This window comes from Neopelma chrysocephalum, unplaced genomic scaffold (assembly GCF_003984885.1).
Source record: "Neopelma chrysocephalum unplaced genomic scaffold, ASM398488v2 Primary Assembly neopelma1_23b, whole genome shotgun sequence".
Lineage (NCBI taxonomy): Eukaryota > Metazoa > Chordata > Aves > Passeriformes > Pipridae > Neopelma > Neopelma chrysocephalum.
Genome location: NW_020897692.1, coordinates 10,678,366 through 10,691,552, shown reverse-complemented (window position 1 = coordinate 10,691,552; position 13,187 = coordinate 10,678,366).

The following is a 13,187-nucleotide window of genomic DNA, read 5'->3' as shown; positions in this document are numbered from 1 at the left end:
GAATGTGTGTGTGTGGGGGGTGACCTTGCCCCCCCCCCTGCTCCAGCTTCAGAGAAGCTGGCAGCCATCTTTGAGTCAGAGCATGGGAGCTCTGTGAAGGGGCTTGAGTCCCCTGAAGATAAGGACTGTCGTGAAGACCCCGTGCTTCGCGATATGACCGTGGTGACGCGCCTCTTTGTCCTGGGAAACGCAGTCCACGGAAAGACCCCCGTTCTGAGGACGGAGGGCCGAGGGGCTTGGAGACCCCCTCGTGTGTGCTGGCAGAGAGCCAGCAACTACTACTGCTGCCTGGAAGAGAAGAAGAGAGCCTGCTGCCTAGAGAGACCTGCTGCTCAGAGACTGGAAGGGGTCTTTTCTTCTTCTTCTCTCCTGGACTTTTATTTGGAGGGAGAAGAGATTTGGCCCATTGTAAATATTATTGTCATGGTAGAGATAGATATAGAGTTAAGATTGTATGCAGTGTATTATAGTATTTATTTGCTGTATAGTCCTGTAATATATTCCTTTCCCCCCATATTGAGTCTTGTGTTTTTGTCTGGAAAACCCATCTCACATGGGGTTGAGATGTGGGTGGGGAGCTAGGAATCAGAATTGGATTTGGGCTTTTTCAAACCATGACAACCACGCAAATGGACCAATCTTGTTCAGTGACACCACTGCCAGAGTAGCTCCTTGAGTCTCCTGTATATTTTTACTTTAAAAAGACTGTGATCAATATATCTAACACACATCACTCTTCTCACTGCCACTTGCAGCATCTAACTTCGTGTTTCAGCCTTCTCACTCATTGTATCTGTGAAAGTTCAGTGAGCTTCAGCAAAATCGGCAGATATGGGGAAAAAAAGAGAGCTTGCTCTCTATATCCTGTACAGTACTATAAAGGAGCAAAGAAGCAGTTAAATATCCCTGTTTATAGACTCCTTGCTTGCAGAGAATCCTGCACATTCTTTTGCATCCACTCTAAGGAAGTTCTTCATATCTAGGGGCAGTAAATTTAAAAGAAAAATTCTCAGACTCTCCATTGCCTGAAATATAGTTTTCCTTGTTAAGTGGTTATTGGTGTTCTCTTTCAAATCCATAGCTCCTTACCCATAGCTAAAGGAAAAGAAAATTAATTTTAAAAGGTATAATTCTTTTTTGTCTGACATAGGTGTTTCAATAATTGTCCTTTTGCAAGAAAAAACCCTTTAGGTTTGTGTTTCATTTTCAAGATATTGTTTCCCTTCCTCTGAAGGAAAAAAAATCATCCCTTGGAGCAGCTGCTGTTTCAGGAGCTTCAATGATTACATGAAGAAACGCTGTTTAATTTTGTACTCAGTCTGAACACAGTGCAAAAGCCAGTACCAAATAGATATGGATTTAAGTGAGATGTTTGGAAGACTTTATTTGTTCACTAATGTAGCATGGAGTAGTCAGCCTCAGTCTGGAAAATAACTTGCTATTGTCACAATGTTTGCAGCTGGAATAAAGTTGACTCAAATTGCCAAACACAAAATCGATTTTGGAATATACTACAGAGGTATGGCTTATTCTGTCAAAAATGATTACACACTGAGAAACTGCTGACACTTTAATGTCATATATGCTTTTCTTTCTTTCTTTCTTTTCTTTCTTTCTTTCTTTCTTTCTTTCTTTTTCTTTTTTTCTATCTAGTCTTAAGAGTTTTCCTAACCAGCATTTTCTTCTCAAAATATTTTCTGCTGTAAGGAAGATTGCATCCTGCTCTTCAACTTATAGATTTATCATGCTTAAAAAAAGCAGAATGCTTAGGAGAATTTGAGAGCTATTTATTTGTTTGTTTACTTATTTTTGGTGCTTACGTAATTAAAACTGCCATGATTAGTTTTAATATGATGAATTACAAAGATGAAAGTGTAGCATGTTTTGTGCTCATTCATTTCACTTACAAATGCAGCACAGATCTTCCTAATTGTCTGTGGTACAATTCGCCAATATAATAGTATTTTTAGAGAATGCAGAAATCAGTCATCTGAAGCCTGAAGAAATGTGATAAAGTCTGCTGTAAACTATGCAAGTTTTCCTTTCCTTGTTTGCTTTGCTTCTGAAATCAGAGCCTCAGCTGTGACAGAAGATGTCTCTTTTGCCCTAGTGTGGTCATGATTCAATTCTCATCAGTAAGATCTGATATTCTTCTTCTTTTTCTCTTTTTTTTTTGTTTGGTTTGGTTTGGGTTTTTTTTTGTTTTGTTTTGTTTTTTAATATCTATCTGTGCACATTCTCTTCTATAGAACATTGTCTTGGTTGCATCTAAATAGTTTGTGTCCTGTCTTCTAGAGACCCATATGCTTTTGTTCAAAAACAACCCAAACAAAACAAACAAATTCAAATCCCCAGTTAAAAAAAGTTTTCTTGGAACTGAACTTTTCCAGAAAAATTGTTATCCTCACTGAAGATCACTCAGTGGTCTGGATATAAGACACTCTTTTTGGTTTAATCCAATTGATTAAACACTGAACAGTCAGGTTGAATTAAGTAACTTAAATATAGCTGATTTCATCTCATACTATACTCACCTGCCTACAACTAGGACAGAGTTCTTAAACTGTTTCTGTAAGGTGGAAGACAAGTCATTAAGGATCATTTTAAGGACGCTACTTTTGTAAGACTATATGTACTACTTTTACATTGCATTCATAACCACTGCATATCCCTGGGGCAAATAGTTTGCTTATATAAGATAAATGTGATTTAGGATTGAGAAAAGAGAAGACATGCTACACTTGATAATCTTTATATTGGCTTGGCAGAGGTGAGTTTGAAACTCATATTCAAGATCCTATTCAGAGATACATGATTACTGAATTATTAAGTACTGGAATGGCCATTCAGAAACGAATGTGAAACCATATTCATCACTAAACTTCTGGATAGCTTTGGGCAAGTCCTTTCACATCTACCTCTCTCTTTCTATCTGTTGTCTTGTGCTAGGACTGTATTATATAACAGGGTCCTAAAATCAGTAGAGATTTCTTGTCAATACTGTAAAATGATGTTTCAAATGGCTTGGATTAGGCTGATATCAATAGCTCATAAATTGAGATAATCTCTAACTGGGACAATGTTTTTTCCATGAGCAGAAGTAGATGACCAAGTCATCTCTTTTGGTGCTGTAGATGGACCAGAACAATAGTTTATAAAAGCACTGATAGGCAATGGTAATTATTTTTACACTCCAGTTGAAAAATGTATGCGAGAAGTTAAAGAATGCTTTCTTGGGGTTTTTTTCCTTTTTTTTTTCTTCTTTGTTCTTTGATTTTTATTTTTTTGTGTGTGTGTTCTAGGCTGAAAGTTGGTGAAGAAAGCATAGAGAGGATTAGTAGATTTTGAAACCGTTTTGTTATTCCTTCATGAGTATGTTCTTTTCCAGGTATTCTCAAGTCAAATGTGGTAAATCCTTAATTGTAAAAAGAACATTTTCTTAACCACATAACAGAAATGCGGTTTTGAATTTGATCTTAAAAATCAATATAAATAAAAACTTATTTTCTTCTAGTGTATTTTCATGTGTTACATAAACTAAGAAAGCAAACATGGGAAAGTTATCAGTTTTGAATAAAAGCCATTAAAAATTACAATACCATAAACTGGAGTGCATTCCCCTAGACCTGTAAGTTAGAGCGTACTCTCAGACCCTGAGAATTACTTGTTCTGTTTCCTTGGTACTAAGCAGAGGCTGAAAGCTGGTACAAACCCCAAACCCATTATTTTCTGTTTTGTCTGAAATCAAAATTGAAACAAAGGCTTGATGTACACTTAACTAAGAAGCCCCTACTTGAACAAGACCTAAAAAGTTGCAAGAAACCCAAGTGAACAGCAGTACTCAACATTGTCTCAAGATACCTCTTGAGAATCATTTTTCTCCAAACACTTTCCTTTGCTCAGAGATATCCCAAAGCTAAAAAGAAGCCTGGTGACCTTCATTTCTTATTTTGATGGCAATTTCTGGCATCTGCCTTGTTATCTAAACTTTGAACTAGTTCTAGAATTATATCCATGTATCCAGTCTTAAGTATGAGATTTAATACACCAGACACAACTTGGTTTGGTGACTCTTGCTGAAAGAAGATCTGTTTATAACAGCAGTTTTGTAGAATACATAACAAAACCTCTGTAACACACAGACTTCAAGGAAATAATTTATCCAGCCTATGGGTTTTGAATCTTTAGCAGCTCTTGCCTTTATTATAGCTTGCAAAACTACCTGAACAGTGAAAGAAAACATAAATAATGAGCCACAAGTGACAGTAGCAGTGCAGGTCTTTACTCCATGGGCCACACAGCACTGAGCATTAAGTCAGGGTCTCTGCTTTTGACATACAACCAAGTAGCCCTAACTCTAACATTAATTATAGCCCAGGGTTCCGTCTCTTCAGAAAATATGAACATAAGGTATGGGACTTAAAAAACACCTTACCTCTTCCTACTCTCAGGCCCATTGACATTCAGCAAAGAGTATACTTTATGTTTTATATTACTCTGTCCTAATTCTTAGTGTAACTAAATGCAGGAGAGCTACCCCAACAATGAAAGAGCTCATCTCATACTGGCCACAGTTGACACTAAACCTCTGCCTAACTCTGAATATCTGTGTTTTTCCATTTCTGAATTAGCAAATCCTGACACCCTTCCTAACTTTAAGATTTCTGTTCTAACCAAGGGAATCCATCACTTCTGGAAAAATTAATACTGAAGGTGGCACCTGCCTACGTGCCATCACCTAGAGCCGTTTAGCATCCAGCAACGAAAGGAAGTCTTCAGTATTTAGATTTAAAAATCCAAACCCTCTCTTAATTTCAAATTAATATTATCACAGGGATCCATTGTGAGTAGTAACCCCATCAAAATGGTTGGTCATGACAGGCATCTACTTTCATTTGAACTCTGAAATGCCATTCATCCAAAACCTTAAATTAGTAGATCCCAAATGCTAACCTTAGCTGTCAGCTTGATTAGAGCTAGAGGACTCACTTCTTCTGCAAAAGTGGATATGAAACACTGGACAAAAGGACCTTTGTATACCTCAAGAACTCTCAGAGCCATTCAACATACAAGAAAAAAAGTCTTTTTACTCTTTAGACTCCCATAGTCTAACCCTAACCTTCATCTTCTCTATGGCAAAGAAACCTATCCAGACAGTGAAAGGGAGGTAATTATTGGCCATGACCAGCTCTAACTTTGTCCTGAGTGGTGGAGATCATGCAATAGACAGTCTTACAATGAAATCTTCTCTATCTAGAGACCAAAATCCTGTCTATCATCACTTTCATTCCAGCCAGCAGAGCCATCTGAATAATAAAACATAAAGGGTTAGCACAACACTTTGTCAAGAGGTGACCATTTCAATTTCTGTCCGTGTGGGCTACAGAGAATAAAAATTGCTTTTTCAGGCTTTAGATCCTGAACTCCTAACATTCAAGAGCAGGAGGAACCAGGTTGACTCTATTTTCTCTTGGGGGCAGGCATGTCACACATACTGATTTAAAATCTACTAGGTTTCTCTTTCATTTGCAGATATATTGACTCCATAAAGCTATTTTAAAAATATTTTAAAACCCCCCATCATTTACAGGCACAAAGTACTTTATACTGGGTCATGATGCCTACCCACTGGGTGTTACAGCATGTGCGTTGTACCTGCCTAATATAGATAGCCAAAAGATGTCTTTTGTACAAGTACTTTGGCAAAATTCTTAGTAAAAGAGGCCATTGTTGAAAGCCACTGTTGTTTGGACATCTGCCATTGCAGAGACTTTCTTGGAGTAATAACTTACAGTAGATAAGACTGCTTAGAATATGCTATGTTGATCTGGTAATTGTTCAGTAATAGCTAAATTCATTGCTTTCCAAGATCTTCATTCTTTATCCCAATGTCTCTGATCACTCCTCTTATGTCACAATCTGTGTGAGAGAACATGAAAAAGACAGATTGAAAGTCTGAATATTAATGAGGAAGTTAGTGCAGAGGTAGTTAAAGGAATTCCTAAAATAGAGTCCAGCAATCACCAGGAATCAACTTTACTTCTTCTAATATATATTTTGCCTTCCACACAGTATTGTTGAGAGTAAATTGATTGATGTTTGAAGTGCTTTCCATTTCTTTGATGGAAGTTGCTATGGAAATGGAAAGCATACTTATTAGATATTTGCCGTCACTTTTTGTTAAATCTCTTCTAGGTTCTCTTTGTCTTGGAGTTTTGCTGCACTTTTCAGGATCTGATGTTGTTAGCAGAGCCGCAACAGGAGATCTCCTATGCTCCTCTGTGTACTCACTTTCCATTCTATATATTTCTACTGGATTTCTCAATGGTAGAGCTATAAACTCAGAGCCACTTTAAGAATTGGAGAAACCTCTGGCAATCATGCTAGGGATTTTCATGATAATGCATTAAGCAGTTCAAAAGTTGAAAGTACACTCAATCTATTGCTATTTTAAATATTTATAATATCTATTAGAGTATGTATTATAATATGTAAATATAGTTAAACTATTAGCCTCTTGTAACAACTGTCACCAGGTGTTCCACATCAAGGCATTTGGGGCACTGGAGGCACATGCATACAAATATACACATTATACCTCTTTAGCCCTTCAGGACTTTGTTGCCGCTACCGTTTCAGAACTGTCTTTCCTTTTCCAGAATTATGAAAGCAGTAGCTGACAGAAGAGAGGAAGAATTCCATTTTTCTTTCTGTTTCACTCTACTTATATGTAGGCAACTTCCTTGTTTTGATTTTTTAACAATTTTTTTCTGTATTTGAGAGAAGAAAACCATGATTTAATCTTACAGAATGGTGAAAGGGTTTGTTTATGTTGTTTTTTTCATATGATTTACTGTCTTTGAGGGAGAAATTTTTCCATAATGCCAAGAAAGAAAAGAAAGAGTGCCTACGTTAAGCATGCACCCCTATGGGTCTGGAAGGGAGAGGTGTTGGCTTTAATCTTAAAAGTAGAATGTGCAGGTGCAGCTGATTTGCAGTAAGAGCTTGGTGGGCAGCATGGATAGCTCTGGAGCAAAGACAAGTAGGAGATTCCTTTTCCCAGGCAGGGAATTTTTTTTCTTTACATTCTTGTATCTCAGCTCATGGTTGCTTCCCATTCATGTGAGTCCTTAAGAAGATATTAGAGGATAGGTGAAGGCTGTGTTTTGGTATCACTTCCTAAATCTATCCTAGGTATGAATCAAGAGCCCCTTTCTCTTTCTTGTCCATTTGTTAAAAAATCTTACAGTATAGCAGGGGAAATACGAGTGTTTTACTATCTCTGCTACTGAGACTGGCAGTTTCTTAGCAGTAAAAGCAGAAAGAAATAAACCCCTTCGCAATGAGGGGAGATGTGATAAAAAGTGACCTTCATCTGTATTTCATTTTTTTTTAAAGCTTCAAGAGAAAAAGAAACAGCTTGCAGCTGGGTTGTCACAAACAGCCTATAGAAATGCTGAAAGAAACTTGCTTTCAGGATGCATTTCTGGTTCCATGTTTCTAAATGCTTTTATATTTTAAAAGGCATTCTAGTCTCTCATGGAATTGCATGGAGATTGTTAGAGCAGGACCATGCTTTTCCATCCAGACAAAAAAAAATGTAAATCAGGTTGCCTAATGTTTCTAAGGACTGAACAGTAATGCTGAAGTAACTTCCAAAGCAGAAAAACAGCTATCCTGTAATTTTTGTTACAAATATTTGTAGCAGTAAAAGAGATATTAGGGAAGAAGCAAAGCATTGCCAGCTTTAAAAAAAACCGACCAAACCTACCTAAAAATTTAATACCATTTCCATTAAACTGTGAAATATGTAAGTGCATTGTGTATTCTGCTGGACTGATCCTGAGCTGTAGTTAAGGATCATCAGGGCAGTTCAGGTGAAAGGCAGCAGTGGAGAACAAGGGCTGTGGAAAGGTTACACAAGGTTGACTCAGTGCTTGTTTTGCCATGTGCTGAGCATCCATGAGATAATCCTTCTCCATGCCTCTGAAAGGTCTCCTTTTTTTCCTTTACAAATGATGAGAGAGTAAAGGGACTGAAGAAGCAGTTATACTCTGTAGTTACACTTGGCAGCCTCACTAATTCAGTCTGCATCTCAGTTCCTGCTGCTTCTTTTATCCTATTTTTTTGGGTGACTGAGTGGGTGGAGAGATCATTCCTCCTTCAGCCCTTTTCACACACTGTAATGTTTCACCTTTTGTAACACCTCCGGTGAAGAAAGGAGCAGTGGCTCTTGTTCTTCTGTTCTCTGGTAATCTTTACTTGGGCCCCATCAACATCCTTGAAATGGAAATGCATCATTCTTTCTTACTGCATCTTCTACCCTAACAAAAATTTGGAGATGGTGACCTACACTGTCCCATCCTTCTTGCTGGAGCAGGGATTCTTTTGCAGCCTTGTTAATACTTCATGTCTGCCTCACTGCTGCTCTGGTTATTTCTGCCTTATTCCTAGTAGGTGTTTATGGAATAAAGGCCTACAGCTGAGGTGCTGTGTAGAGTGAAGACATCTTGAGTGATACTTGGTTTATTTTACAAGAAAAGACATTTTACACAGTACAAAACCAGGGCCTACATGAGGCTTGTGTATAGGAAGGGACAATCTAAAAAAAAAAATCTAAATTTGAGTGATTTCAGAGTAATTATTTGTAAGGGATATACAAAACAGCAAATTTGTAAATTTTGTTCATGGTGATGGTAAAAAAGAAAAAAAGTGAAGGAAAAATCTTCTCTGACATCATCAGGAAAACAAATAATTCTTCACAGCAAATGTTGTTATAGGGAGACAAGGTACTTTAACAAGAAGTAACAAATGCACTGTGCTGAAATATCCATTTCGGTACCAATGGATCATTAAAAGTCATCAAGATTTATTTTGCCAGTTTCTTTTCAGCATCAGAATATGCTGAATGACACAAGTTTGAAAATTTAAGCATTGACATTTTTTTCAGACACAACAAATTCATAAAAGATGATGGAAAGGTATATGAAATTTATATACTGAGGGTCAGTACACTACAGTATTGTACTACTGATTTTCAATTTCACTTGAGTTTCTCCATCAGGTTGCTATAACTCCTTTGAAGTTTTGAATCCTAGAAGCAAATACTTTAAGCAAATGGCCGTAATTTTCTTCTTCTGTGAAGCTGTTGAAGTCTAATAAACAAATTTGTTGAAGGTATTACCTCACAACAATAAAATATGTGTCTAGAAATGTAAAAAGTGCATGTATGGAGGAACACCCTAAAAGTTGAGATAAAAATTAGTATTTTTTTTTCTTTTCATGAGACATTATAGTGAGTTTTTAAAATAAAAGAAGGTATTTCAGGTGCAATAATAAAATTTTAAGAGTCTACATCAGTAGAAGAGATACCAGAGTAAAGTGCTAGAAGCTCTGCTGCTGACAATACTTAACATAAGTGTGTACCTTTATTTGCCTTAGTGTCCCCTGGTACTAATGGGAAAGTTCTTCAGTAAGCAACATCAAGCATATCAATTAGTAATTTACGTAACTGAACTATAGCAAGAAGTTAATGCTCATAAAGTTTAAAAACAATAGCTGAATAACTGAAAAAATATTTTAGAGTAGAAAACTCCTTGGCTGATGGTATATATTAAACAAACAAACCCACATAGCTACATTTAGCTTCAGAGGGAGATACTTAAGCCAGGAATTTGTCTTTGTTGGCAATCAATAGATGCAAACTCTTTGTCAAAGTTCAATAGATTAATGAGTACTTTTCCCACAGCAGTAGCATTTTTGTCCAGTATTGTTTTTTGCTTCACCTCGTACATTATTTTTCATCCAGTGAATGGGAATATTGTTATGTTTGGTTCTATTTACATCGATACAGATGGTACTTTGAGCCAGAACAGCAATAAAGGATTCCAGTAGCTGTGATACTGGACAAGGTTAGGGTTAATGTTGACATTTGACCTGAGAGACTACAATGAGTGAAAGGCTTTCAGCTGTCACTTTTACAAAAAGAACTGTGGACTCTCCATTTTTGAGGTGCAAAGAACACCCTTAAACAATGATGAAAGGAGTTTAGGGCTAGTCTAAATCATTCAAGACTTTCTTAGTGCAAATGTACTTTTTTTTCTTTATGTGCCAGAGGAGATCTTATCCTTAAATGAGGACTTTTCGGTATCCAGTTAGACATCTCATGGATTCAGAAAGATACTCTCTCCACTTTTATCTTCCCCAGTAGTTGTTTGTTCATTGTGCCTACAGAAGTTGCTAGTTATTTTCCAAGTAGTATGTGCAGGAATTGGTCCTTCCATCTCTACTTTGATAAAAAATATCTTTGTGCCACCCCTGACTGAAGGCTGTGTTTATCAAGTTTACAAAGGCTCTAGATCAGACAAATGATTAACACAGACAGTTCTTAAATCTAACACACATTTTCCCAAAGCTTGTCCCTTTCTTTAAGCCAAGATATAATAGAGCTTGCCCTGGGCATGCACTTTACTGCAACCAGCCTGTAATCAGGAAACTATTTTGAATAAATCATTGGGAGTAAGTAGAGATCCACCTATTTCTGAATATTAAAAATCTGGCAGAGACAGAGGGAAGAGTTTTCCAGAGATCTTCTTCAATGTTATTCACTTGGCAAAATCTCATCCTTAGCACTTGTCTAAGGCAGCTGCACTAGGGCACCATGTCATCTGAACATGCATTCAGGTATGATATGCCCTTCCAAGGACACCAAGTCACATTGTCCTATTCAGAGATTCAAGCAGGACTGCATCTCACGCAGTATATTCTTTTGTTTTTCTGAAACTTTTCCTCTAAAACATCACCTGTAAAATATAGAGCTGTGGTTTCACAGGATATCTCCTCCTTCTGTTCTGCACTTCGCTCAGCTCTTAACATAAATCTTTTGCAATTTCACAGAGAAAAATAAATAACTGAAAAATTTCTGATCATTATATCATGCAAGGTTTTACTTGCATGAAAAACATGTTTTTCCACTTCCACTGTTGTATTCCTCATTTTTTCTTTGAAGGTACATAATGTTAAAACAAAGTGCCCAATCTATCAGTGTGGTATACAGGCAGTAGTTATAAAAATAAATGATTTCTGCTCACAGTATGGACATGTTCCTCTTAACTCTTTTTGAACATATATTCAGTATCACTTAACAAAAAGTAAGAAAAAGCAGGGAGTTTTTTCTTTCTTTTTTTTTTCCCTTTCATTTGCTTAATGTGTTTGAAGGGAATTAGAAATAGTTCATTGTGAAGGGAACTTAGTGTAACAACGTAAGTCCTGATTTTTGCAATGAGCTGTCCTAGTTAGAACAGCTGGGACCAGCTCATCACTGTGTGGGTGTAACCCAAAACTGTGTATTCTATACCCTTCTGTGCTATTTCCCAGAAACTGTGAACAATAGCCCATTTACAGCCGCTGCCCAGAGCACGCCTGACCCCTTAGGCTATAAGCTGGGTGTTAAGAGGCCTGTGAGATGGGAGAATGCTCCTGTCCTCACACCCACTGTGGAACTCCCCGCCCTGAGGGAGGTACTGGGCATTCCTGCCTGAACATGAGCATATATAATCTTGGGGTCTTGGGACTTCTGTACCACTCGTGGGATCCAGAGAAGGACCAGAACTCGGACTGGACTGTGACCACCACTCTCAACCAGACTGAGACCACCACTCTCGACCAGACTGCGACTACCACTCTCAACCAGACTGCAATCACCACTCTCGACTAGACTACAACAGCACTCCCAACCGGACTGCGATCACCACCCTCAAACGGACTACAACCAGCACTTTCACCAACAGGTTTTCCCTCTCCTTTTACTTTTTGGACTCAGGGGGACCATGTGGGGCTCAGCATGGGAAAGGGGGCCCAGAGAACACCACACTGTTCATGCCCCAGAGTGCTGGGTTATACGTCTGGGTTTTGTGGGTTAAAACCAATTGTTTGTCTGTGTAATTGTATTTATTGTATTAATTTTATGAAATTGTTGTTCTGACTTATAATCTCTTTTGAGTTGGGTTCATTTCCCCTACCTTTAAACCAGCACATGAGCTCAGATGGGACTGTGTACATACCAGTCAGTAACAGACTACTAATAGTCTTAAGAATGTGTATGTGTAATAGTCTTAAGAATATTGTTAGTTATTGAACAATGTCTATAATCAAGAAAAAAAAGTCTATTTTAAATAATTCCTAACATGACGTCAGAGCAAAAACAGATGTTCAGAGCTATATTTTCTGACTACTGACCGAAATTCAGGTATTCAAAGACAACTATTTACCTTTTTTTCTATTTCTATTAAAATACACTTTATGCATGTTCACTTGTGAAGAGCAAGAAATCCTCCCTGCCACTGACCAGTGAGGATGGTCCAACTTGTGAGAGTCAAGTGAAAGATATATGTACTCTTGGATGTCCTTCAACACATAACACCATTAAAACAGGATTAAAATATAGCAGTTTTATTAAGCAACCTTAAACCATTGTTTAATATGTGGGTTATACTCCGCTATAACTGCACATTACTGTGCAGTAATGACATGTCAGACACTAGTCTGTTGTGACAGGTCCTTAAAATGCCTCGATCAAGTTGCATTCAATTTCTTACTCTGGATTGAATAGATGATGCTAAAATGTCTTTATAGAAGCAACTAATAAGACAGGTAAAAAACTTTTTAGAGTTTATATTAAAGCTTTGATTTATTCACTTTGTCAAAATCAGAATTTCTTCAGTAGTTGTTGTTGTTAATAAAACAAAAGGAAAAACTGAACAAAAATAGCTAGTCGTGTACCTGTCATTGTGTATCCCCACTCACATTATTCTGTAGTTAGTTTTTCTGTTACTTCTCATCTTCAGAAGCATATAGTAAATATGACTTCTTCTTTGTTTTTCCTCAGGTTGAGATAGAACAAATTAAAAAATGAACAAAGAAATATTGCAGACTTGACAGCTCTTACTGTCTTTCATTAGTTAATTTTTGTGTATGTATTAGCACCTGCCTGTTTCAATGCTGTGGTCTCTAATCTAATATATTCAGAACATATTAATTCTCAGGACCTTTAACAAGTAGCCAGTTTTATCTATGGATTCTGAATGTAATTTGCATTAAAAAAAAAAGTACTACCCCCTCCTTTATTTAATTATTCATAAATTGACCCAGGTACATATATGTGATTAGAAAATTTGATAGAAACCAAG